General features: G+C 43.6%; 1 long non-coding RNA gene across 1 annotated transcript in view; it reads right to left on the reverse strand.

Moving 5' to 3' along the window:
* Window positions 1–27,266, reverse strand: part of LOC126092217 (uncharacterized) — a 761,555-nt gene extending 734,289 nt beyond the window's left edge. Inside the window, exon 1 of the long non-coding RNA XR_007521311.1 lies at window positions 27,225–27,266. This is a non-coding gene — a long non-coding RNA (uncharacterized LOC126092217). The remainder of the gene's footprint in view (window positions 1–27,224) is intronic.
* Window positions 27,267–27,736: the final 470 nt, after the last annotated feature.

Raw genomic sequence — 27,736 nt, forward strand, 5'->3', positions numbered from 1 at the left:
CTCTCCGTGGCCGCACATTCACCAGCCGTGCTGCTATTGTCTCAGCGATTCTCCAGTGGTCAAAACAGACTCCTAAAGAAGCCTTCGCCGCTGCCATGGAATCATGGCGTCAGCGTTGTGAAAAATGTGTACGTCTGCAGGGCGATTACGTCGAGAAGTAACGCCAGTTTCATCGATTTCGGTTGAGTAATTAATTAGAAAAAAAATCGGAGGCCTTAGAACTTGAATGCACCTCGTACCAGTTTGTTCGGCGCTTCAGTGTAGAAATGAGTGAGTACGTGATGGCTATTGCGTACGACTCACGTATTGGTTAAACCTGTCTGCTTTAAGAGACTTTGTCATATTTTCGTTTACGAATTGTTAATACGAGTTTTTACCAGACATAGCGTTCTTCCCTGGACGTCCCGTATTTCCGGCACGATTTCAAATGTCCCGTCGGGCCAGGCTTTGTCCCGCATTTAAAACTTGTGGGATTATTACTGCGAAATCATTCGCGCTACGGCCCCCAAGTACCTATTAAGCACGTGCCGCATAAGGATACGACTATCTCGGCTATCAGTGTTATAGTGGCGGGTGGGGCCGATATTCACCGACAGCCACCCTCTCGCACGGCTCAGTGCCTATCTTTTTGCCTCTGCCTGTTTTTTTTTTATGTTCTTCTATGTGTTTGTCATCCATCTCACTTTCTTTCTATAATTTTGTATTTAACATTTTCGTTAGATTGCTGACTCTTTTAAATGCAATGTCAGCTCGTGTTAATAGTCCTGAAAGGATTTTTTAATTCCATTCTTGATTATCATTCTAGCTTAAAACTTCGTTCATTTTTTTCTGAGAGCTTCTGAGTGCTGTACGTGATGCGCTTGTGAATTATTTCTAAAACTGTAGACAAAATGAATGAGTCTAGTGACAGTAACACAGATAATTCGTCTCGAAGTGGTAGAATACCTTCTAAGGAAACCAAAAGGCTTAATTAAGTATAATCCGAATTGGGAAAATGGTTATTTCTGGTTAAGACAAATAAAAGTAAACTCGTATAAGGCGTACTAACATCTGTGCAATAAAGATTTTTCGTGTTCCCCTGGAGGCTTTGTCGATGTAAAACAACGTGCATCTGTTAAATCTCAAATGATTGTTACCTTATCCCAATATTTCTCGAAGCCTGAACCATCTGCCTAGAAGACGGACAAGATTACTGCTGGGGAACTCACATCTCTTTGTCTCACGGTAAAGCATTCTCTTAGTTATAATAGTTTGGCTCGTTCACAAGAATAAATATTATAAATCTGCAGTGATTCTAAAATCGCTCAATGTTTTAGCTGTGGAAGAACAATAGCGGAAGCCATAGAATCTGTTAAAAATATTTTAAAGATAACACAAGAAAAATATCTGTACTATTCTATAGTAACAAATGCAAGTAATAAAAAATATAGAATAATGTTTCCAAAATGGTTACGATTCTTTGGTTATATCACTGGAGTTGTAAACTCTCTACTGGACTTTGTAGAATGTAACAATGAATCTTCTCATCAATTTTCGAAGTTATTAATAGACACGTCGGAGAAGAGTGGATTGACTTCAAATAAAGTTTCGACATTCGCCGCTGACAACAATAACGTAAACCATTCCATGTATACACTACTTTAACTGAAAATGATAAAATTTTTCCCCTTCCATATTCTCCACAAAGTTGCAAAATACAGTACCGATAAACTGTTAGTCGATGTTGAAAGATTGATGCTGAAAATATGCAGTTACTTCAGTAGATCTGCAGAAAGAAGAGCGGACTTACGACTTAAATTTGAAGCGAATGAGATGCAATGGGAAGAAATAAAAAATGGGTATTGCTACGAAAGTATCTCTTGGCCTTGCTGTCGAAAAAGTATTAAAAATATTGTCTGCACCAAAATCTCGTTTCTTGGAATTCCGCGATGACTGTCCTCTATTAGAGAAGATAATCTCACGTGAAGACACTTCGGCGTATCTGTCGTTTCTGCATAACGTAATGTCTTCGATAGAAACAACAATGAAAAAGATTCAATGAGATTCCCTCGCAGTTGTTGAGATGCACTCTGAAATACGTGGGATTCGCAAAAAAATTGAGCAAAGAGTAAAGGTTAACTTTTTCAGAAGTAACACAAGAGAAAGAATGAAACTTCCTGACAGATTAAAACTGCGTGCCGGACCGAAACTCGAACTCGGGGCATTTGCCTTTCGCGGGCAAGTGCTCTACCAACTGAGCTATCCAAGCACGACTCACGCCCCGTCCTTACAGCTTTAATTCCGCCATTACCTCGTCTCCTACATTCCAAACTTCGCAGAAGCTCCCCTGCGAACCTTGCAGAACTAGCACTCCTGGAAGAAAGGATATAGCGGAGACATGGCTTTCTTCCCGGAGTGTTAGTTCTGTAAGGTTTGCAGGAGAGCTTCTGTGAAGTTTGGAAGGTAGGAGACGAGGTACTGGCGGAATTGAAGCTGTGAGGAGGGGCCGTGTGTCGTGCTTGGGTAGCTTAGGTGGTAGAGCACTTGCCCACGAAAGGCAAAGGTCCCGAGTTCGAGTCTCGGTCCGGCACACAGTTTTAATCTGCCAGGAAGTTTCATATCAGCGCACACTCCGCTGTAGAGTGAAAATTTCATTCTAGAAACATCCCCCAGGCTGTGGCTAAGCCATGTCGATCAAATGAAATATTTCTTTGGTTACCCATGAAAGAAGAAAGTACAGAAATGTCCCAGGGAATACAGAAATACAAGTCACTTAGAAATGAAATAATTAACAAGTCACGGCAGCTAAAGCCAAATGGCCGCATGAGAAATATGAAGAAATCGAAAAAGAAGTTATTGCGGGAGACAACTTACCACACCAGTTATTGGTTACAATTGTCTTCTGTTTTAATTATTGACTAAAGATTACCTCTATAACGTTTTTTAAGATCTTACACAACGATGTACATTTCATGATCATAGTATCAGTTTCTCTTCCATAAAAGTAGCAAAAATGTTTTTGTCTGATTTGTTCACGAGGTGTTGACATGTACTAACCTCAATGTATACAAATTTGTAAACTTATTCTTTGACTTGCTTTCTATGGTCAATGCTAACGCCACCTATTGGCTATCGTGTACCTCTTTTATAGTTCAATCGCCACACTCAGTTTGGCGCTGGTGCTATTCGATAGGCTACGGCACTGTCAAATATCCCTACATAGAACAGATTTATATTGTATTCTCTTTATGTGCTCTCTTTCGTGAGCTTTGTACTAAAGTTCAATTTGTATGTAAGTACGATAGTATTTGGAATTTCTGTATGTTTGAATGTTAGAAGCATATTTATGTATATTTTTTGTCACCGATTTCTTGTACACTTCATTCGATAGCTTCAGGCTGATGATGGAATTTTGAAACGCGTAACGCCTAATAAAGGACTGGGCGATCAAGGATTTACTATGTTTCAAAGTTGTGCCAAATCTTAATGTTCACCTGCCTCTACTATGGAAGTATTTCTTCATCAAGTAATGGACAACATTGTTTGGTAGTGAAACATGAGAGAAAACCGGCACAGAAGGGAACCGAAGAATTTGAGATGTGGTGCTACAGAAGAGTATTGAAAAGTAGGTGGACTGATAAGGTAAGGAATCCTAATTCGTTACGTCCCCGGAGAATCACCGTGGAAAGGAACATATAGAAAACACTGACAAGAAAAAGGGACAGGATGGTAGTAAGTCTGTTAAGACATCAGGGAATAACTTCGCGTGGTACTAGAGGGAGCTGTAGAGTGTAGAAACTGTAGAGGAAGCCATGGACTGGAATACACACAACACATAATTCAGAATTTAAGTTGCAATTCTTCCTCTGAGATGGAACGTTGACATCTGAGAGTAATTCATGGCGGGCCGCATCAAACAACTCATAAAACTGATGACTAAAAAAAAAAGTAACCATACCCTGCTTTCAGTCGTATCACGACGCATGCTTATAGACGTATGTGCTTCTTACATGTGGTACTACACTCTCTTCTTACGAGGAGCAACTTTAAAACTGGATTTTGTAATGAATATCCAGTTGCATGATCTTTTCTTACAAACAGAATGAAGAGAGCATTAACCCTAATTTGTGCAATTCCGCTAAAATCCCAATCACTTGGATATTCAAGCATGTGATACGCATTATACTGATTTGTTTTTGCGTACCACTTCCATGGTGTTGCTATGGCCAGAATTATATTTCCCATGATATCGAACCTGCAACGCTGACTCTCATGCCACTGTAAAGATGATCAGTAAGAGACTGCAACAGGGATTTTATGTTAGATTTAAAATATGCCTTCGTTTGACATGTTGATTACCGCAATTATTTACACATTTCAGTATACTAGGGGCGATAAAAAGTTTCCGTTCGAAGGTGGTACAGGGCAAAATCGGTATGCCAATCGGGCAATATCGCCGTCAGCATAGAAGCAGTCATCCCACCGACGCATCAGGCTGAAGATGACCTTTTGGTGAAACCACCACGTCCTACTGTGTGAAGAAGTCCGTAGCTGCCAGCTCTGCATCCTCCGCCGATATGAATCGTCGACTCTTCAAGGCGTGTTTTAAGGGACTGGATGCGTGTTACTCGCATGGGGAGAGACCAGAAGTATAGGGCGGTTGCTGGAGTGTATCCCACTTGAGTTGTCGTATCATCTGCGTTACGACATTTGCGTTATGGAGACGTGCGTTACCGTGAAGCACCTGCACTGATCTTGGCGCACCATTCCACAAAAGCGGTTTCTGGGTGACATGGTGCTCCATACACATTCTTCATCCTCTCATGGAGATCTATCGGTGTTTGTCCTTCGACAGCCTAGAAAAGGATAACAGCACGTTTGTTGCTGTTTGGACGCATTAGGTAATAACGTCGTCATAGTTCACGTTTCTGTATTTACCGCACGCACGTCGGAAAGACACTAATGCCACACTTTACCTTTGTCTACAAGTCGGTGCTTATACACCTGCATCAGAGTTGCGTTTCGTTGTATCTACACTGAGTAACACCCCGAAAAGGTAATTGTTTGATCGCCCCGTATGTTTCAGTCTATGTACGTGAGAATGCAGATATACCAACAGACTTTCGGAAAAATTTCATTCATACAATACCTAGGTCAGGTACAAACAGCTTGACAGATGTTGCATCCACGAACAATATACAGAACAATGGAAACAGTAATTTGAGGATGTGTTAAATGACCATCAGTTTGGATTTCGGAGAGGTAAATGGACAGAGAAGCGATTCTGACGTTGCGCTTGACAATGGAAGTAAGACTTAAGAAAGATCAAGATACGTTCACAGCATTTGTCGACCTTGAAAAACGATTCAGCAATGTAAATGTAATGATTAAAAGTGACATCAGTTATAAGATTCGCTGATGGCATTGATATCCTCAGTAAAAGTGTGAAAGAATGCATTACGTGATGCATGGAATGGACAGTTCAGTGTGTGCGGAATATGAACAACGAGTAAACTGAAGGAATGGAAAGGAATGACAAGTAGCAGAAATGAGATTAGTGATACACGTAACATAAAAGTGGTTGCCATGAAATATATTATGATCAAGAATTCTGCAACCTTGGAAGCAAAACAGCACTTGACGGACGAAGCAAGGAGTATAAAAGGCAGGTTAGCATAGGCAGAGAGTACATTTCTGACCAAATGAGATGTTCTTGTATGAAACATAAGCATTAATTTCAGGGAGGACTTGTTGGGAATAAACATGCACGCTGGGAAAACTGGAAACGAGAACTGACGCATTTGAGATAAGCAACTGATAGGATAGGGAATGAGGATGTTGTCAGCAAAATCTTCGAAAAGGAGAGTGTGGAAAACACTGAAAAGTTGAAGGGGCACGATGATAGGCTATGTTTTACTACATCAGGGAATAACTTCGATGGTACTAGAAGGAGGTGTAGGGAACAAAAACACTAGTGGAAGACACAATGGAATAAATGAAACCGTCTATGGAATTAAAAGATTCACCCACTAACTTAATACATTCAACAAATAACTAAGGACGTAAGGTGTCAGTACTACTTTGAGATGGAGAGTTTGGCATAACAGAGTTATTCGAAGCGGGTCATACCAAACCAGCCAAAATACTGAGGACTCAAAGAAAAATAAAGCCCTTGTGTCTGATTTTATCTCTATTACACTACTGGCCATTAAAATTGCTATACCACGAAGATGACGTGCTACAGACGCGAAATGTAACCGACAGGAAGAAGATGCTGTGATATACAAATGATTAGCTTTTCAGAGAATTCACATAAGGTTGGCGCCAGTGGCTACACTTACAACGTGCTGACATGAGGAAAGTTTCCAACCGATTTCTCATACACAAACAGCAGTTGACCGGCGTTGCCTGGTGAAATGTTGTTGTGATGCCTCGTGTAAGGAGGAGAAATGAGTACCATCACGTTTACGACTTTGATAAAGGTCGGATTGTACACCATCGCGATTGCGTTTTATCGTATCGCGACATTGCTGCTCGCGTTGGTCGAGATCCAATGACTGTTAGCAGAATATGGAATCGGTGGGTTCAGGAGGGTAATACGGAACGCCGTGCTGGATCCCAACGGCCTCGTATCGCTAGCAGTCGAGATGACAGGCATCTTATCCGCATGGCTGTAACGGATCGTGCAGCCACGTATCGATCCCTGAGTCAACAGATGGCGACGTTTGCAAGACAGCAACCATCTGCACGAACAGTTCGACGACGTTAGCAGCATCATGGACTATCAACTCGGAGACGATGGCTGCGGTTACCCTTGACGCTGCATCACAGACAGGAGCGCCTGCGATGGTGTACTCAACGACGAACCTGGGTGCACGAATGGCAAATCGTAATTTTTTCGGATGAATCCAGGTTCTGTTTACAGCACCATGATGGTCGCATCCGTGTTTGGCGACATCGCGGTGAACGCACCTTGGAAGCGTGTACTCGTCATCGCCATACTGGCGTATCACCCGGCGGATGGTATGGGGTGCAATTGGTTACACGTCTCGGTCACCTCTTGTTCGCTTTCACGGCACTGCATTGACGGCACTTTGAACAGTGGACGTTACATTTCAGATGTGTTACGACCCGTGGCTGTACCCTTCATTCGATCCCTGCGAAACCCTACATATCAGCAGGATAATGCACGACCGCATGTTGTAGGTCCTGTACGGGCCTTTCTGGATACAGAAAATGTTCGACTGCTGCCATGGCCAGCACATTCTCCAGATCTCTCACCAACTGAAAACGTCTGGTCAATGGTGGCCGAGCAACTGGCTCGTCACAATACGCCAGTCACTACTCTGTATGAACTGTGGTATCGTGTTGAAAGCTACATGGGCAGCTGTACCTGTACACGCCATCCAAGCTCTGTTTGACTCAATGCCCAGGCGTATCAAGGCCGTTATTACGGTCAGAGGTGGTTGTTCTGGGTAGTGATTTCTCAGGATCTATGAACCCAAATTGCGCGAAAATGTAATCACATATCTGTTCTAGTATAATATATTTGTCCAATGAATAACCGTTTATCATCTGCATTTCTGATTGGTGTCACAATTTTCGTGGCCAGTGGTATTTTAAGAACAGTATGCTACAATGACGACATCTTTCAGCCAGTCATGTATCAGCGAATAAACTCCGTATGATGCTGTATTTTTAGTAGTGTACGATATACTACACTGTCAAACGTGTTACAGAATTAAAGGAGTAGAGAATCAACCTTCTCATCTCCATACACCGTTGCAATATATCTGCTAATAATTGAAGCTAATTAGAAGGGCATGTTCAAAAGTAATATCTCCGAATGTTTTTATTCAGTTCTCAGTAAACACGTATAACATGTATAACTCGACTGGTTTTCCTTTTTCGCTGACATAAGCTACAAACTTCAGCCGCTTGAACGCTCCGAATTGTAGCGTGTGTCGTGGCGGTGTATAACGTAACTACACTCCTGGAACTGGTAAAAAAAACACATTGACACCAGTGTGTCAGACCCACCATACTTGCTCCGGACACTGCGAGAGGGCTGTACAAGCAATGATCACACGCACGGCACAGCGGACACACCAGGAACCGCGGTGTTGGCCGTCGAATGGCGCTAGCTGCGCAGCATTTGTGCACCGGCGCCGTCAGTGTCAGCCAGTTTGCCGTGGCATACGGAGCTCCATCGCAGTCTTTAACACTGGTAGCATGCCGCGACAGCGTGGACGTGAACCGTATGTGCAGTTGACGGACTTTGAGCGAGGGCGTATAGTGGGCATGCGGGAGGCCGGGTGGACGTACCGCCGAATTGCTCAACACGTGGGGCGTGAGGTCTCCACAGTACATCGATGTTGTCGCCAGTGGTCGGCGGAAGGTGCACGTGCCCGTCGACCTAGGACCGGACCGCAGCGACGCACGGATGCACGCCAAGACCGTAGGATCCTACGCAGTGCCGTAGGGGACCGCACCGCCACTTCCCAGCAAATTAGGGACACTGTTGCTCCTGGGGTATCGGCGAGGACCATTCGCAACCGTCTCCATGAAGCTGGGCTACGGTCCCGCACACCGTTAGGCCGTCTTCCGCTCACGCCCCAACATCGTGCAGCCCGCCTCCAGTGGTGTCGCGACAGGCGTGAATGGAGGGACGAATGGAGACGTGTCGTCTTCAGCGATGAGAGTCGCTTCTGCCTTGGTGCCAATGATGGTCGTATGCGTGTTTGGCGCCGTGCAGGTGAGCGCCACAATCAGGACTGCATACGACCGAGGCACACAGGGCCAACACCCGGCATCATGGTGTGGGGAGCGATCTCCTACACTGGCCGTACACCACTGGTGATCGTCGAGGGGACACTGAATAGTGCACGGTACGTCCAAACCGTCATCGAACCCATCGTTCTACCATTCCTAGACCGGCAAGGGAACTTGCTGTTCCAACAGGACAATGCACGTCCGCATGTATCCCGTGCCACCCAACGTGCTCTAGAAGGTGTAAGTGAACTACCCTGGCCAGCAAGATCTCCGGATCTGTCCCCCATTGAGCATGTTTGGGACTGGATGAAGCGTCGTCTCACGCGGTCTGCACGTCCAGCACGAACGCTGGTCCAACTGAGGCGCCAGGTGGAAATGGCATGGCAAGCCGTTCGACAGGACTACATCCAGCATCTCTACGATCGTCTCCATGGGAGAATAGCAGCCTGCATTGCTGCGAAAGGTGGATATACACTGTACTCGTGCCGACATTGTGCATGCTCTGTTGCCTGTGTCTATGTGCCTGTGGTTCTGTCAGTGTGATCATGTGATGTATCTGACCCCAGGAATGTGTCAATAAAGTTTCCCCTTCCTGGGACAATCAATTCACGGTGTTCTTATTTCAATTTCCAGGAGTGTATATTCACGCTTGAGAAACGATGCGCTGTAATCGAGTTTCTAGCAAGAGAATACTTCGTCCATACATGGAGCAATCTCTCCTTCAGCATGAAATACCAGGCCACACACGAGCGCTGCGACATCTGCAACAGTCCGACGCTTTGGGATCGCTGTCTTCGATCATCCTCGATACAGTCCCGACTTGGCCCCATCCGATTTTCATCTGTTTCCAAAAGTTTAAGAACATCTTCGAGGACTTCACTGTGATCGTCAGGAAGCGGTGCAAGCAAAGGTGAGGTTGTGGCTCCATCAAGGAAGTCATTCTATAGTGATGGTAGCAAGAAACCTCTCGTTTGGAGAAAGGTGTTCGCCTCCACTGTGAATAGGTTAAGAAGTAACTAAATAGATATTAACAATAAAGACGTGAAATGTTAATAATCTTTGTTTTACTTAGGAGTTTTCACATAAACAGTACGGAGACGATACTTGTCAGGACGCCATCGTATGTGTCACAGGCGTGTGTGTTTCTTTCTAAACCCACTTTGAATCACTGAGAAGAGGTGTATTTCCCCTGTCTATGCCATGACAGTCAGGCTCTTTTAAAAATACTAATCTGCAACTATGTTTTACGTAAAGTGTTATTATGTTTTGTATGTTATTTATCTTGTTTTCCTAATTTTGACAGCTATCTTAGAAGTGATGAACCATCATTTGCTAAATACAAAAATCATCCTTACTTACGAAGATCAGATACTGATAACGTCAGATTAGCATCTCTCAGTCAAAAAGACCAACTGTATAGGATAGTTTAGGATCTGTCTGTATAGGTTTTAAAGTCGTGTGTAACAGTCTTTTCAAATGTGGCACAATTGGCAGTCAGGTGTGTTACGAGAATAGAGCTTCACATTAAAAATTTTTTGAAATATAGACAGTGTCTCCCCTAAGAGCCGTCAAGTGCTTTTTCTATGGTGTTTCGACAGATTTTTGCAATTCCGTAGTGCACCGTGTGGATGGGATCCGCCCAAACAAATAATGCTCATCACTTTTTTATGCGACGCTCAGTGTGACCGGAAAGCTTTGGTTTGTTTCCCGTTACTAACAAGTGATTTTTCAAGCCGCATTTTACGTGGTCATTCTATAGGGCGGTTCCAAATTAGTCTATTGCGACATTCGTTCTAGCGATATATATTAACAGGGACTGTAAAACATGTTGGAGACTATGGGTCAAGCTGCTGGAAAACCATTCTGGAGTGTAATTAGCAGTCTTCGAAAGGGAGGTAAGAAGGAAATGACAAGTATTTTTGACAGGTCAGGAAAACTGCTGGTGAATCCTGTGGATGCCTTGGGCAAATGGAGGGAATATTTTGAAGAGTTGCTCAATGTAGGTGAAAATGCGATCAGTAATGTTTCAGATTTCGAGGTAGAATGGGATAGAAATGATGATGGAAATAGGATCACATTTGAGGAAGTGGAGAAAATTGTCAATAGATTGCAGTGCAGTAAAGCAGCTGGGGTGGATGAAATTAAGTCAGAACTCATCAATTACAGTGGAATGTCAGGTCTTAAATGGCTACACAGGATAATTGAAATGGCCTGGGAGTCGGGACAGGTTCCATCAGACTGGACAAAAGCCGTAATCACACCAATCTTTAAACATGGAAACAGACAAGATTGTAACAACTACAGAGGTATCTCTTTAATCAGCGTTGTGGGTAAATTCTTCTCAGGTATTGTTGAAAGTAAAGTGCGAGTATTAGTTGAGGACCAATTGGATGAATATCAGTGTGGGTTTAGGCCTCTTAGAGGTTGTCAGGACTATCTCTTTAGCTTGCGGCAAATAATGGAGAAGTGTTATGAGTGGGACAGGGAATTGTATCTATGCTTTATAGATCTAGAAAAGGCATATGACCGGGTTCCTAGAAGGAAGTTATTGTCTGTTCTACGAGACTATGTAATAGGAGGCCAACTTTTTCAAGCAATTAAAGGTCTTTACAGGGATAGTCAGGCAGCAGTTAGAGTTGACGGTAAATTGAGTTCATGGTTCAGAGTAGTTTCAGGGGTAAGACAAGACTGCAACCTGTCTCCACTGTTGTTCATATTATGTATGGATCATATGTTGAAAACAGTAGACTGGGAACACAAAATAAGCAGTCTTGCACATGCGGATGACTTAGTTGTAATGGCAGATTCGATTGAATGTTTGCAAAGTAATATTTCAGAGCTAGATCAGAAATGTAAGGACTATGGTATGAAGATTAGCATCTCCAAAACGAAAGTAATGTCAGTGGGAAAGAAATATAAACGGATTGAGTGCCAAATAGGAGGAACAAAGTTAGAACAGGTGGACGGTTTCAAGTACTTAGGATGCATATTCTCACAGGATGGCAACATAGTGAAAGAACTGGAAGCGAGGTGTAGCAAAGCTAACGCAGTGAGCGCTCAGCTACGATCTACTCTCTTCTACAAGAAGGAAGTCAGTACCAAGACTAAGTTATCTGTGCACCGTTCTTTCGACCAACTTTGTTGTATGGGAGCGAAAGCTGGGTGGATTCAGGATACCTTATCACCAAGGTTGAGGTTACGGATATGAAAGTAGCTAGGATGATTGCAGGTACTAGTAGATGGGAACAATGGCAGGAGGGTGTCCACAATGAGGAAATCAAAGAAAAACTGGGAATGAACTCTATAGATGTAGCAGTGAGGGCGAACAGGCTTAGATGGTGGGGTCATGTTACACGCATGGGAGAAGCAAGGTTACCCAAGAGACTCATGGGTTCAGCAGTAGAGGGTTGGAGGAGTCGGGGCAGACCAAGGAGAAGGTACCTGGATTCGGTTAAGAATGATTTTTAAGTAACATCATAAGAGGCACCAATGTTAGCACTGAATAGGGGATCATGGAGGAATTTTATAAGGGGGGCTATGCTCCAGACTGAACGCTGAAAGGCATCATCAGTCTTGATGATGATGATGATGATGATGTAAAACATGAAGAGTGGTTAGTACTGCAGCAGCGACTGAGCAGCGCTGATGCTTAGTGGTAGCATTCAGTGCAGGCTAGGGCGATGCTGTCATTGCTGGGGACTTATTCCTACTTTACTGTCACATATCGATAAAATGACCGTCGCAGTATACTAATTGGGAACCGCCCAACCTCATGGGTACGAAAAATTAGACTTAAGAAATAATTTGGTTTGTAACAGGGAAGAAACCGTCGCTTTCAGTCGACACTGGACGTCGCTTGGCTCCAGCTACGCCATGCAAGAACGAAACTGCAAGCATCTTCTGAAACACCAGATAAAATGAGCTCGATGGTTCTTATGGAGGACACCCTGGATGGTAAACAGGGAGCCATGAAGCGAATTTAGAGTGTGTGATTGTCGTTATTCGCAGTGTACGTGACTAATGGATACGTAGTGGGGCAAATTATTCTCACCTGCTGTCTGAGACCTTTCAATGAATCACCCCTTCGCACGCTATTAGAAATTAGTTCACCTGTGTGCCAGTTAAACAACTTCAAGAAATGTAAAACACAGAGCCCCTCTGACAGAAAGATTTTATCACTGAGAGGGTACCTGGAGAAATTTATGGCACGTTCAGACTCTGCGAGTTTATAGGCATTCAGTGCACACTTCGTCAATCGTATCCACGCACTTTCCTTTATGTCAGGTGAGAAATGTTGATATTATCGAAGACAACAGCATTGAAAGATGTATTACACCATGGTATGGATGAAACTTGATGTCAACGAAAATATGTGCGTTCAGTTAAGTATAGGGCTTGTATGGAAGTCACGATTCTTCAAGGGGACGGCGAGGTATCGGGAGACCGCCGTAAAAGTGCGCCTCCATGAATCGCTAATGGAAAGGCCGTGTATCCGATACATGGAGGTAAACAGAGCAAGGGGTTGTGCGGAGAGCAGGCCTTCTTATAAAGAGGAACAGCTGGTGCGGTGTGGTGTGCTTTCAGACTTTACGCTTCATCAATATCTGCCGTGTTCCTCAGTGCGCGGGGAAAGGGAGCGGGAAAAAGCCCTCAGCGAAGAGCCACGTCATTTAAATTTTGTGTTGAGAACAGCTTTGCTTTAACAGCGGCGCGCGAAACACGACTTAGCACTCCCACGGAAGATGTCTGAAAGGAAGAGGTAAGTTGCGGAAACTTGTCAAGGCGGGAGACATAAATAAGATGAAATCTGTGGCACTCCATCGGTGTCAGCTGCAAGATACTGAACAATGTTCTGCACTACAAAGATACTGAACAAATTTCTGCACTACTGAGGGAGGCAAGGATGCTCCAAATGATACGTGGAGTATTAACGAAGTGTTCACTCTGAAATCTGAGGCACATGTTCTTTCCCTAGAGAGTTCTAACTGGGTTCAGGAAAATAAGTGTTACGAACTAATTAAAGGAGAACGGAAAAACGGAGTGGTTGACTTCCATGACGATCGATTTTGATTCCGAAGAAATGTGTGGACACGGGAGGCAATACTGATCCTTCGACCCTTCGACTATCTTAGAAAATAAGTTCTAGCATGTGCATGTAAAAAAGTTGACAATGTTGATTTTGAAATTCTGAAGGTAGCAGAAACAAAATTTTGAGAGCCCATTGTTACCTACAACTTGTACCGAAACCATACTACAGTTACAAGTCTCGAAAATGAAGGGAAAGCAGTAAGTAGAGAAAGAAGTGAGACACGATTGTATCCTTTCCCTAATATTATTCAGCCTGTATTTTGAGCCACATGTGAGGGGAAACCAAGAAGAAATTTACAGAAGAAAGGAAAGTTCAGAGAGGAGAAACAAAAATTTTGAGGTTTGCTGATATTCCAATTCTGACGGAGTTGTCGAACGGCTTGAACAGAGTGGACAGTGGCTTGAAACATGAACATCAACAGGAGGAAAACAAGGCTAATGAAGCGTTGTCGAATTAAATCGATAGTGATAGAGTAACACTAGTTGACGGTGCCGTTAGTAAAGAGGATGTATAACACACGAAGTTTCCGTTCTAAGGGCCTACAGTCCAGTATCGGTATGCCAGTCAGGTGAAATCACCTTGAGCACTGAGGCTTTTATTACACCGACGTACCAAGCTGAACAAATCCATTTGGTAAATACTGTGTCCTGCTCTGTGGAGAAGTCTGTAACTGCCCAGCTACACTTCCTCGTTCGACAGAAATCGTCAACCATCCAAGGCCCTTTTTCAAGGGACCAAAGCTGTAATAATCGCACGCAGAGATATCAGGACTACAGGGCGCGCGTTCGAGAGCCTCCCCTTTGAGTTGGCGTAACTCCTGCGTTTGGCAACACAGTACATCGGCCTCCTAGATCGACTGGAGTCTTGTTTCGAATCGCAACCGGCACGGAACTTGGTGCACTATTTTCGACGGACATGCTGCCCCATACACATTCATCAGTGACCGATAGATGTCTACTGATATTTATCTTTCGGTAGCCAAAAAAGAATAGCAACATATTGGTCCTGTCTGGGCGAATTTCGTAATAAAGTCGCCGTAGTTCAGGTTGCTGCATTTACTGTACGCTCTTTGGAAAGACACTAAGGCCACACTAATGCCTTGCCAATGTGCTAGTGTTTATATTCTCACATCACAGTCATGCTACGTTCCATATTCGCTGCAGCAATGCCCTCAAATGGAAACGTTTTGATCGCCCCTTATAAAACGCAAACTAGAAATAAATAAGGAACTATTTCTTAAAAAGAGATTAATATTGATACTGTCTTAGAGCCCGCTGCTTCGCTCGCATAGAGTGTATGGCCTGCAGAGCGTTTTTTTTTTTAATTGGCTTAATCGAATTCTTATTTTTTGCATAAATTGCAACTCTTCTTAAGCTCCTCACGCTAATTAAGGCCATATAAGCATGATCTTTTCCGAATGAACTTCTGAACAAAGCGTGATTCTGGTATCTGGAGTCCAAAGTTTTTGTTAATCATGCCTTCTACCTTCTTCTGGAGATACCTCCATAGGGAGTTTCGTTCCCCAACAAATATTTCTTTAAATCTAAGCTAGAAGAGAAATTCCAGTTTCCGTAAGTTAAGCTTTAAAATTTTGTTAATGTAATGAAATACTTCCTTGGAAATTTTCATCCACTATTATACTCCTTTCTGGGTTGAATTTCCAGAAACAATGAAACACGTATTTCTTTTTTTAAATTTCTAACCGAGAAGTCAAATACCAGATGTCAAAAGTGTAGCCTTAAAAATCCTTTAATAGTATTACAGTAATTATTCATTTTCAAAAAACTTTCACCTACTATTTTATCCCCTAAGTAGCTGAATTTCCAAAAATGTTGAAACATGTATTTTTTTATTTTCTGACTCAGATACCAAATACCAGCTTTCGTAGTTCTAGCTTCAAAATTCACTTAATACCGACGTACTTTCAAAAAGCATTTCATCCTGTGTTTCACCCCCTTAGGAGCTGAATTTTGGATAAACCCTTCTTAAACGATGCCTACAGCATGAGGTCCACGCCCACTCAAAACTTTCTATCCTTAGAGATAAGGACTGGGCGGTGATGAGTCAGTGAATCAGCCTGACCCCATTTCATATTCTTAGGGGCTGACTTTCCAAAAACAGTGATATACGTATTATGTCTTCCCTAACTCAAAAGCGAAACACCAGTTTTAATAGATTTAGCTTGAACAGTAAAATAGTTCATAGAAAATCTCATTTCCCATTTCAGCCCCTTAGGGGTTCAACTTCCAAAAATACTGAAACACGTATTTTTTACGTGTAACCAAGAGGTCAAATACCAGTGTTATTTGATGTTTCTGTAAAAATACTTCAGTAGTTCCTTAATAATGATATATTTTCAAAAGAAGCTTTCACCCACTGTCTCAGTCTCATAGGGTCAAATTTCCAGAAATGCAAAAACATGTATTTGTTTATTTGTGTCCCAGAAACCAAGTACCCATTTTCGTGGTTTAACCTCAAAATTGCCTTAAAAGCGACTTTTTTAAAAAAACTTAATCCCTTATTTTACACCCACAGGATTGGAATTTTGAAAAATCTCTTCTTAAACGACGCCTACAAAATCAGATCAACTCCATCGTCAAATTTCAAGATTCTATCATTAGTGGTTTGTGCTGGGCGATGATGAGTCAGTAATATATACACTACTGGCCATTAAAATGGCTACACCAGGAAGAAATGCAGATGATAAACGGGTATTCTTTGGACAAATATATTATACCAGAACTGATATGTGATTACATTTTCACGCAATTTGGGTGCATAGATCCTGAGAAATCAGTACCCAGAACAATCACCTCTGGCCGCAATAACGGCCTTGATACACCTGGGCATTGAGTCAAACAGAGCTTGGATGGCGTGTACAGGTACAGCTGCCCATGCAGCTTCAACACGATACCACAGTTCATCAAGAGTAGTGACTGGCGTATTGTGACGAGCCAGTTGCTGGGATTGACGAGACTTTTTCAATTGGTGAGAGATCTGGAGAATTGCTGGCAAGGGCAGCAGTCGAACATTTTCTGTTTCCAGAAAGTCCCGTACAGAACCTACAACATGCGGTCGTGCATTATCCTGCTGAAATGTAGAGTTTCGCAGGGATCGAATGAAGGGTAGAGCCACGGTTCGTAACTCATCTGAAATGTAACATCCACTGTTCAAAGTGCCGTCAATGCGAACAAGAGGTGACCGAGTGTTGTAACCAATGGCACCCCATAACATCACGCCGGGTGATACGCCAGTATGGTGATGACGAATACACGCTTCCAATTTGCGTTCACCGCAATGTCGCCAAACACTAATGCGACCATCATAATGATGTAAACAGAACCTGGATTCATCCGAAAAAATTACGATTTGCCATTCGTGCACCCAGGTTCGTCGTTGAGTACACCATCGCAGGCGCTCCTGCCTGTGATGCAGCGTCAAGGGTAAACGCAGCTATGGTCTCCGAGCTGAAAGTCCATGCTGCTGCAAACGTCGTCGAACTGTTCGTGCAGATGGTTGTTGTCTTGCAAGCGTCCCCATTAGTTGACTCAGGAATCGAGACGTGGCTGCACGATCCGTTACAGCCATGCGGATAAGATGCCTGTCATCTCGACTGCTAGTGATACAAGGACGTTGGGATCCATCACGGCGTTCCGTATTACCCTCCTGAACCCTCCGATTCCATATTCTGCTAACAGTCATTGGATCTCGACCAACGCGTGCAGCAATGTCGCGATACCATAAAATTCAAACGCTGTAGGTTACAATTCGACCATTATCAAAGTCGGAAACGTGATGGTACTCATTTCTCCTCCTTACACGAGGCATCACAACAACATTTCACCAGGCAACGCCGGTCAACTGCTGTTTGTGTATGAGAAATCGGTTGGAAACTTTCCTCATGTCAGCACGTTGTAGGTGTAGCCACCGGCGCCAACCTTGTGTGAATGCTCTGAAAAGCTAACCATTTGCATATCACAGCATCTTTTTCGTGTCGGTTAAATTTCGCGTCTGTTGCACGTTATCTTCGTGGTGTAACTATTTTAATGGTCAGTAGTGTATAAACTGAATGTAAATTTGAAAGTTGGAATGTATTTTCTGAAATTTTTATCTGGAGTGTAGCCTGTTATGGTAGTGAAATGTGGACAAAAAATATCTCAAATACGAAGATAATACAAGGTTTAGAAATACGATGCTCTAGAATATTGGTGAAGATTTCACAGGTAGAACGAATAAGTAACGTGGAAGAATTACACTGAATGGGGGAAAAAGAAATTTATGGCACAATCTAAACGGAGAGATCGGTTGATAGGACACGTCCTGAGGGATAATGGAAACGCCAACTTGCTGTTGATGAAGAATTTACGAGGTGCTAGTGGGTGGGAATTGTTTAGGGTGGCTTGAGTACAGAAAGTAAGTTCAGATGGCTGAACATATCACGAGCTATGCAGAGATGAAAAACTTGCACACAACTGACTACTGAAGAAAGCTGCGTCTTCTTGCTGGAAACCACAACAAGGGGAAGATGAAATGAGACGATCGAAGAGAACGATATGAAAGCTTATTGTGCTGTCTTAAGTCAAAAGTGGCATTCACAGTAATACGGTGTCGCATAGGGTTCCACCTACTCGTGCCAAACATTGTCAGCTATAAACGGGGAAGAGCAAAATTTAAAACAAATCAGTGATTCAACTCCATTTGATCACATTTCATGGCATTTTGATAATACTGTACAGAGCACTTAACGTAGTACAGTGCCGTATCTATACTGTTTCAGTTCAACCAGCTATTGACAACTGACATTTGATTGCAGCAGTTCACGTGGAGACACCGCGGAAGAGAGGGGACATGGGGCGCTCTTCCACCTATCGCCAACATCCGCCTTCCAATGCCGTGATAGCTCAGCTTCGGCCACGCAACGGACGACGGACAGACAACGCAAAGATCGTACCTGGGCCTTGCCTGAGAGCTGCGATTGTTGATGGGGGCAGCCAACCCGTGCAGCACAGCTCCGACGCAATGCCTGCCTCCGACAGCACTACACGACGAACGATAATGAATAATGGTGAGACGATTCGTCCTCTCCTCCTTCCCCTTAAAAACCGAGTCCTGTCCACGCCCAGTCAAATCGGCCCTGAGATATAGAATTTCGTTTCGTGTAAACAGCACTAAAATAAATACTTTACTTTCATGTTTTGAACATTTAACCAATCTTTTATATTCATACATGAACCCCTTAATTTTGTACCCTTCGTGTTTGATTTCATTTAATGTCTCGAATTCACTATATTTTTGGCGCCCAACGTGGGGCTACCGGTATCTGATGTCACAAAATAATTTCACGAATTGATCACTACATTTTGTCGTCCAATGTAGGGCTTTATTTCATTACATCCTCACGTTGTTGTTAGTGTGAGTACTTCTAAGTTTAGAGACACGACTCAGAAAGAATACGCATTCCATCATTAGCATACGTTAACCTCATTGTATGAGATTTCAGGCGCACGGATGATGTGTTTGTGTAAGGCGCTACACTCATGGACTGTGCGGCTGGTCCCGGCGGAGGTTCGAGTCCTCCCTCGGGCATGGGGTGTGGGTGTTTGTCCTAAGGATAATTTAGGTTAAGTAGTGTGTAAGCTTAGGGACTGATGACCTTAAGTCCCATAAGATTTAAATCGCATTTGAGCATTTCTTTGTGTGTTTGTGTGTGCTAAGTGCGTTGCAAATGAGCATATTAAATAGATGTAGCGCTAGCTAATGTAGTCAGTTTTGATTCCCATAGTCTTCCCGTAAATTTTGATGTAGTTTTAGAATGTGTAGTTTGTTGTTGTGAATATTCTATTCCTCGATTTCCATTGTTCTGTTTGCTGTTACCACCGTTGTCGTCAGAGTTGTTCTGTCTCTATTCGTTTTGTGAAGTGCTTTTAGTTTTTATTTCAGTTTCTCTATGCAACTGAGGACTGGAACACTGCTAAATACGGAAACAGTCAGGCCAGTTGAGGAAAGTTCGGAGGCGTGTGAGGGAACGCAAGGCACGTTTATGGGGGATACGCAAAGTCAGAGTCCACAAGATCGGATTCTCGCTATACTAGAAAACCAAACATCACAGTTAACAGCCATAAGGGAAGAGAATAGAACGCGGTTTGAAAGACTCGAAACGGAGCTAAAACTCTGCAGTTAAAAGCTTGATCAGCAGACTGCTGAAGTTAGGCACGGATTGGAGACCGAAACCAGAAACACATGGACGGAGGTCATCAACAATCTAAACGAAGTGAGGAAAGAGTTTGAAACAAAGGTTGGCAGCTCAGAATCGCGGGTGAACTCGGACAGATATTGTCTGCAATGCGACAAGGTAATATCCGTGTAACACAGGTCACGCCAATGAATTTGAAGGCCGCACTGCCGATGCATGGGGTGGACAGAGCACTGCCCAAGTTCGGCAGAACGCGCAGTGCTCAACCGAAAGCATACCTAAAGAATTTCGACGGGAATTTGCTTGCGAAAAGACTGGCGGAATGTAACGCTTTACTCGTTGCACGGCAGACGCTCCGTCAGGAGGAGGTTGCCTGGTTGGACGTTACATTTTGCGAGAATACCAGTTACAAGAATTTCTGCACTAAGTTCCTGGCAACGTGCTGGAACCTGGCCGCACAGATGAGTGCAAAGGTGAGTATATACCGAGGACAGTATGCGCCAGAGTCACGCCAATCCATGGGAGCCTACGCTGCTCACTTTTTCGTTCTGGCGGGATATTTGGATAACAATAAGTCAGATGAGGAATGCTGCAGCGCTATGCGCTCGCATTTTCCTGCTCATGTACAAAGCACACTCCTCGGGGCATGGTCGAGAGAACGGTTCCCCGATATTTTAAGGCCCTTGGTAGAAATCGAAGAGCGGGAGAAGCAAAGGACAGTAAATGGGCACGCAATTAGGACAGAAAATGGGGCGCCACAAGGGTAGGTGCACCGCAATGACAGACAGAACTGGCGCAGTTACGGACGAACACATAGAGATGGGAATACGTGAAAGCGAGATAGACGTCATGGTCCACACCATGGAGAACAACACAGGAACGAAGTGTCAAACCAAAGACGCCACGTGAACTGCGTGCAAACGTCGCATTATGGGAGAGACCGTGAGAATAATGCAGGTTCGCCACCACAGACCACACCTCAGGCAGAGGAGCGTGAGATCACGCAAATGAATGATCAGAGAAAATGACATACAGGGTTATTACAAATGATTGCAGCGATTTCACAGTTCTACAATAACTTTATTATTTGAGATATTTTCACAATGCTTTGCACACACATACAAAAACTCAAAAAGTTTTTTTAGGCATTCAAAAATGTTCGATATGTGCCACTTTAGTGATTCGGCAGACATCAAGCCGATAATCAAGTTCCTCCCACACTCGGCGCAGCATGTCCCCATCAATGAGTTCGAAAGCATCGTTGATGCGAGCTCGCAGTTCTGGCACGTTTCTTGGTAGAGGAGGTTTAAACACTGAATCTTTCACATAACCCCACAGAAAGAAATCGCATGGGGTTAAGTCGGGAGAACAAGGACACCATGACATGAATTGCTGATCATGATCTCCACCACGACCGATCCATCGGTTTTCCAATCTCCTGTTTAAGAAATGCCGAATATCATGATGGAAGTGCGGTGGAGTACCATCCTGTTGGAAGATGAAGTCGGCGCTGTCGGTCTCCAGTTGTGGCATGAGCCAATTTTCCAGCATGTCCAGATACACGTGTCCTGTAATGTTTTTTTCGCAGAAGAAAAAGGGGCCGATAACTTTAAACCGTGAGACTGCATAAAACACGTTAACTTTTGGTGAATTGCGAATCTGCAGCATGAATGCGTGAGGATTCTCTACCGCCCAGATTCGCACATTGTGTCTGTTCACTTCACCATTAAGAAAAAATGTTGCTCATCACTGAAAACAAGTTTCGCACTGAACGCATCCTCTTCCATGAGCTGTTGCAACCGCGCCGAAAATTCAAAGCGTTTGACTTTGCCATCGGGTGTCAGGGCTTGTAGCAATTGTAAACGGTAAGGCTTCTGCTTTAGCCTTTTCCGTAAGATTTTCCAAACCGTCGGCTGTGGTACGTTTAGCTCCCTGCTTGCTTTATTCGTCGACTTCCGCGAGCTACGCATGAAACTTGCCCGCACGCGTTCAACCGTTTCTTCGCTCACTGCAGGCCGACCCGTTGATTTCCCCTTACAGAGGCATCCAGAAGCTTTAAACTGCGCATACCAACGCCGAATGGAGTTAGCAGTTGGTGGATCTTTGTTGAACTTCGTCCTGAAGTGTCGTTGCACTGTTATGACTGACTGATGTGAGTGCATTTCAAGCACGACATACGCTCTCTCGGCCTCTGTCGCCATTTTGTCTCACTGCGCTTTCGAGCGCTCTGGCGGCAGAAATCTGAAGTGCGGCTTCAGCTGAACAAAACTTTATGAGTTTTTCTGCGTATCTGTAGTGTGTCGTGACCATATGTCAATGAATGGAGCTGCAGTGAATTTATGAAATCGCTTCAATCATTTGTAATAACCCTGTATTGCAGGGGACGCCACGGTAGAGAAGGGCCATCACATACGCAATGTGCGGTACTGGTAATCACAAGCGCAAGACGATATTGACCAGTACTGTGATGACCCAGAGTTGCTGGAAAAAGCGGACAATTGGTGTCCCCTCATTGAAATAACTGTGGACCGAAGACGAGAGCATGTCTGGTTTCTGGGTCGGAAGTGACAGCACTTTCAACATCTTACTCAAAGCTGGCAGAAAGGGTAGTAGATTAGCTGAGATACCCGTAAAATATATTTCACTTATTCTCGCTTTTGGTGAGAAAAGAAAGGTAGAGAAACAGGTCTTGGTTTGTTAAGCGACGGAAGAAGTACCTTCCAGGTGAATGCAATTGTCATCTCTGAGTTGTCGCTCGATTAAATAATCGGGTACGACATACTCTCGAGTAGTGCGGTATTCATGGATTGGAACACTAAAATCGTGGTCAGTTTGTTCGAAGAACCGATCGCATGGGGTGCAGAGGGCTCAAAAGGCACAGTTAATTTAGTTGCAAGGTGCCGGGGCTGGCAGTGTATTTAACACTAAATTCTTCTAGAATCTTCATATGGAAATGATGCCCTAAGCCCCCCCTTCTTTAACTGCGACTTTTGCTGTTGCTCATGGATTAAGAAGAAACGCGAACTGACTGTAATCGACGCTGTAAGTGGAGTAGAAAAGAGTTCGGCACCTGCAATAATTTAATTTGATTGAAATTAATTTGATAAAGGAAATTTTCATTAATGTAGTGAGAAATGAAAGGGTTGCTTTACCGATCCACAGAATGAAAGTTCTGTCCAAAATAACAATTTGATTTATTATGACTAAACTCAAAATAATAAAGAAAACATATGAAACATTTACAATACGTCAAATTGGATAATGAAATAAATGTTGTGAAGGTGAAGTTGTCCATAAACTAGCTTGTGACGTTTATGACTGAGTGGTATGTGGAGCCAATTCCTTGCAACTCAAATCTTAAGAGAAACACCCACCCAACCCAACATTAATTGCTGCTACAGTATTGAGAACTCAGACAATGAACATCCAAGACAGAACCACGTAAGAAAAGACGGGAACAGGCACGCTCTGCTGAGCTCTGATTATTACAGAGCAAAATTCCCTAATCTGCTGGTGCTGAGGACATACACTCCTGGAAATTGAAATAAGAACACCGTGAATTCATTGTCCCAGGAAGGGGAAACTTTATTGACACATTCCTGGGGTCAGATACATCACATGATCACACTGACAGAACCACAGGCACATAGACACAGGCAACAGAGCATGCACAATGTCGGCACTAGTACAGTGTATATCCACCTTTCGCAGCAATGCAGGCTGCTATTCTCCCATGGAGACGATCGTAGAGATGCTGGATGTAGTCCTGTGGAACGGCTTGCCATGCCATTTCCACCTGGCGCCTCAGTTGGACCAGCGTTCGTGCTGGACGTGCAGACCGCGTGAGACGACGCTTCATCCAGTCCCAAACATGCTCAATGGGGGACAGATCCGGAGATCTTGCTGGCCAGGGTAGTTGACTTACACCTTCTAGAGCACGTTGGGTGGCACGGGATACATGCGGACGTGCATTGTCCTGTTGGAACAGCAAGTTCCCTTGCCGGTCTAGGAATGGTGGAACGATGGGTTCGATGACGGTTTGGATGTACCGTGCACTATTCAGTGTCCCCTCGACGATCACCAGTGGTGTACGGCCAGTGTAGAAGATCGCTCCCCACACCATGATGCTGGGTGTTGGCCCTGTGTGCCTCGGTCGTATGCAGTCCTGATTGTGGCGCTCACCTGCACGGCGCCAAACACGCATACGACCATCATTGGCACCGCGCGCGGTGACGTAGCGAAAGTGGCTGCGGTATTACACAGCTCCTTGTCATGACTATTAACCTTCTGATATAGTTGGTTGAAAGTCATGGCAAAGTGGCCGATCTATGTTCACTTGGCCCGTCGCACACACACGTCAAAACAAAACAAAAATCTTCACTCCATAACAGTTACTCTAACACTTCATTCACTGATTTGGGGTATTGTGGGGATATTACGTTTTTAGTTGTGCTCTAGCGTTTCAAGCCTAGTCGACCATTCACACATGGTTGCCCTTAGCAAAGAGGTACAAGAAATGTACAGATAAATAAATTTCCTTACAAATAAACTGTTCATAAAGAACACTCTTACATTGAAGTTGACGATAACGACGCATATGTATACAAGACAAGACATGCACAAATAAATGAAGATGAAAATATGTAAACAGTACATGAGGAACACAAATATCATTGAACACAATGATCGTGATGATAATGTCATAGACGTGTGCAAAATGTATGGAAAATAAACATGTATTCAAGGCGAGTTTAAATCAAAATAAACCTATCACAATGATACTGTTCATTATGTCGCAGACGCAAATGCTATACATCCATATGACACATAGAGTTAAGGCATGTGAAACAAAAGTGCATTTTACGCAGCAATAACGTTTATGAAAGGCTTATTTGTTAGATATGCCAACACAGAATACAGAATTAAGGCAAGTGACATAAGAGTTGCCCTTAAGTGGCATTGTTCATCGAAGGGCGCTATTAAATCGATACAGAATGGATGTCAGTTCAAACGTCTGGTCACACAAAACAATAAATTTTCCATTGAAACATTTTACTGAAATGATTAAGAGTGTGATAGATAGGATGGTATGGGTAGCCCCTTCACGTTTTTGTCAACCGTGAACATGTTTTGTCAAAAAAAATGGCTCTCAGCACTATGGGACTTAACATCTATGGTCATCAGTCCCCTAGAACTTAGAACTACTTAAACCTAACTAACCTAAGGACAGCACACAACACCCAGCCATCACGAGGCAGAGAAAATCCCTGACCCCGCCGGGAATCGAACCCGGGAACCCGGGCGTGGGAAGCGAGAACGCTACCGCACGACCACGAGATGCGGGCACAAATCAAAGTCATAAGGACTCAATTTCGGGGAGTTTGGTGGATGGTACAGTTCGTCCCAGTGCCATCCACCGAACAGAGCAGCCACAGCTTGCGCTGTATGCGCCCGCGTATTGTCGTGCAAAATGATGGGTGGTTTGCGCAGAAAGTGTCGCCGCTTCTTTCCCAAAGCTGGTGGCAGGTGATGTTCCAAAAACGAACAGTAATACTGTGCGATGCCTGTCTGCAGTGGAGGAAGGTAATGCGTTAAGATAACACTGTCGTAGTCGTAGGTCGTTGCGTTAGGTCGCTCGGTCACAATTGTGTTTCCCTCGATTGTGCGCACGCCGGTGACGAGAGACGGGCGAGCCCATTTGCTCAGAGGTAAGGTAGGTATGGTAACAACGTGTGCTATCTGCGACAATAGTACATTCCATTGCATACTGCCTCCATAGCAATGTTGCCACTATTTAACTTCCAACCTACGTATGTTACTGCGTCAATGTCATATAAACTGAATAATGTGGTCAGCGATGAAAAAATATAAATTTAAAAATAAATGTTAGCAGAAGATGGGCCGACGCATCATCCACGACCCTCTTTCTGTGCGCAGTCTCTTACTACTTGCCACACTGACTTCTTGCACCCTGCACCTTCGCACAGATACACCAATTACATAACATTACATAACCAATTACATAACTCCTCTCGCGATTTTCTCGTATTTGGCAGAGTAGAGCACCTTGCTACTCGCACTTTATGTTTTTCTAATGGCCTCTAAAGATGTACAAAGTTTGAAATAAATCCGCGATTCCCACATCGTGGCCTCCACTTGTGAAATATTATGATTTCGTGTCGCCCGCATCTAGGGACACTCTCTCAGCTAGCAGTCAGTCAGATTCTTAAGGGCTACTGAATCAGCTCTGGCATTCTGAGCGTCAGCGTGTGCTTAGCGGTGGCATGTTGCCCAGAGACGGTTTTAATTTCAGTCGCCCAAACCTGTCGGATACGGTGGTCAAGTTCTGTAGACTATTACCTCCAGAGGGTTAATCTGTTGTAACTACAGTACAGATCGGCGTATCGGGCATCATTTGGTAACTTACGCGATACGACTGAGGTCTAAGGTCCGGCATCACGGTATACATCCGGCTCTGACGTCAGCGATTTGACGCCATTTACAATCTGCAGCACGTTAGCTGTTGACGAATGGGACCGGTTTCGAACTAATTTAAGCATAGCAGAGGTTGAAAATACCGCTTTAGTTGTAAATTTTTTTTATTATCTCACGACCGGTTTCGGACTGTTATATAAGCCCATCCTCAGGTGTCGTAGTTGTGCTGTGGTCTCCGAGCGCCCCGTGTACCAGGCGCGGTGTGCTGCCTATGAGCGCAGAACAGGGAGTCACTCGGCTACACTCATGAAGTTGTATTATTAAACTGCATCTAGCCAATTGAATGGTTGTGCCCATGAGGTGGAGATCTGACTGAAATGACTCCGAACTGCTATGATGGAAGTCATATTATGAATATTAAATTCAACTTTGTGCCAGAATTCAAACTAGTGTCTATCCAGTGGTGCCTCTTGATTTCGAGTTTTGTAGACTGCTTGGTCAAGATAGTTGATTGTGTATAAATGATTATTGCTATTACCTTTGAAGTTTGCCAAATTAAAAATAAAAATTTCTGTCAGTTTTTTTAATGCTGAAAATATATCCAGTTGCTGTACTATGACTGTAGAGTGAGTGGTTTTATATTTTTAAATTAAAGTTTCCTGTGGCCCGGTACCATCCGCTGACCCAAATCCTCGTTAGAAGTTTCAGTTTCATTCTCTCACACTGAGAAATAATTATTATTAGCAGAAAACTTACCTGTAGAAAGTGATCCTGAAGAACGCTCAGACGTTTACCCTGCAAAAGAGAATACCTCATTAGATACTGAGAACGGTTCGGAATTATGACGTAAAGTGATGAAGTTTAGTCTCACTATACAGATGGCATTGACCAAATTACATTTATTTAATGTTTGTACATAAATCTGCAACGATTTATACTGTCAGCCTGATCAGCAGTATGGATTTCATTTCACTTTAAAAGACCATCAACGTGATATCATCATTTCAACAATTTCAAATATTATGTGAATATACTACTGACCAGTGAAACGTTTTTTGACGCCAGAAATCATTCCAAGCAATAAAATTTTATTAATGAAATGAAGCTATATTTTTCCAGAGACCTTTTCAAGTCTCAAACATTTATGGTGTATATACACAGACTGAAGCGACAAATTAAAATTATTACCAAGGCCGGGATTCGAAACGGAGTCTCCCGCTCACTAGGTAGGTATGCTAACCACTGTGATACATTGGCTTTCCCCAAAT

This window comes from Schistocerca cancellata, chromosome 7 (genome assembly GCF_023864275.1).
Source record: "Schistocerca cancellata isolate TAMUIC-IGC-003103 chromosome 7, iqSchCanc2.1, whole genome shotgun sequence".
Lineage (NCBI taxonomy): Eukaryota > Metazoa > Arthropoda > Insecta > Orthoptera > Acrididae > Schistocerca > Schistocerca cancellata.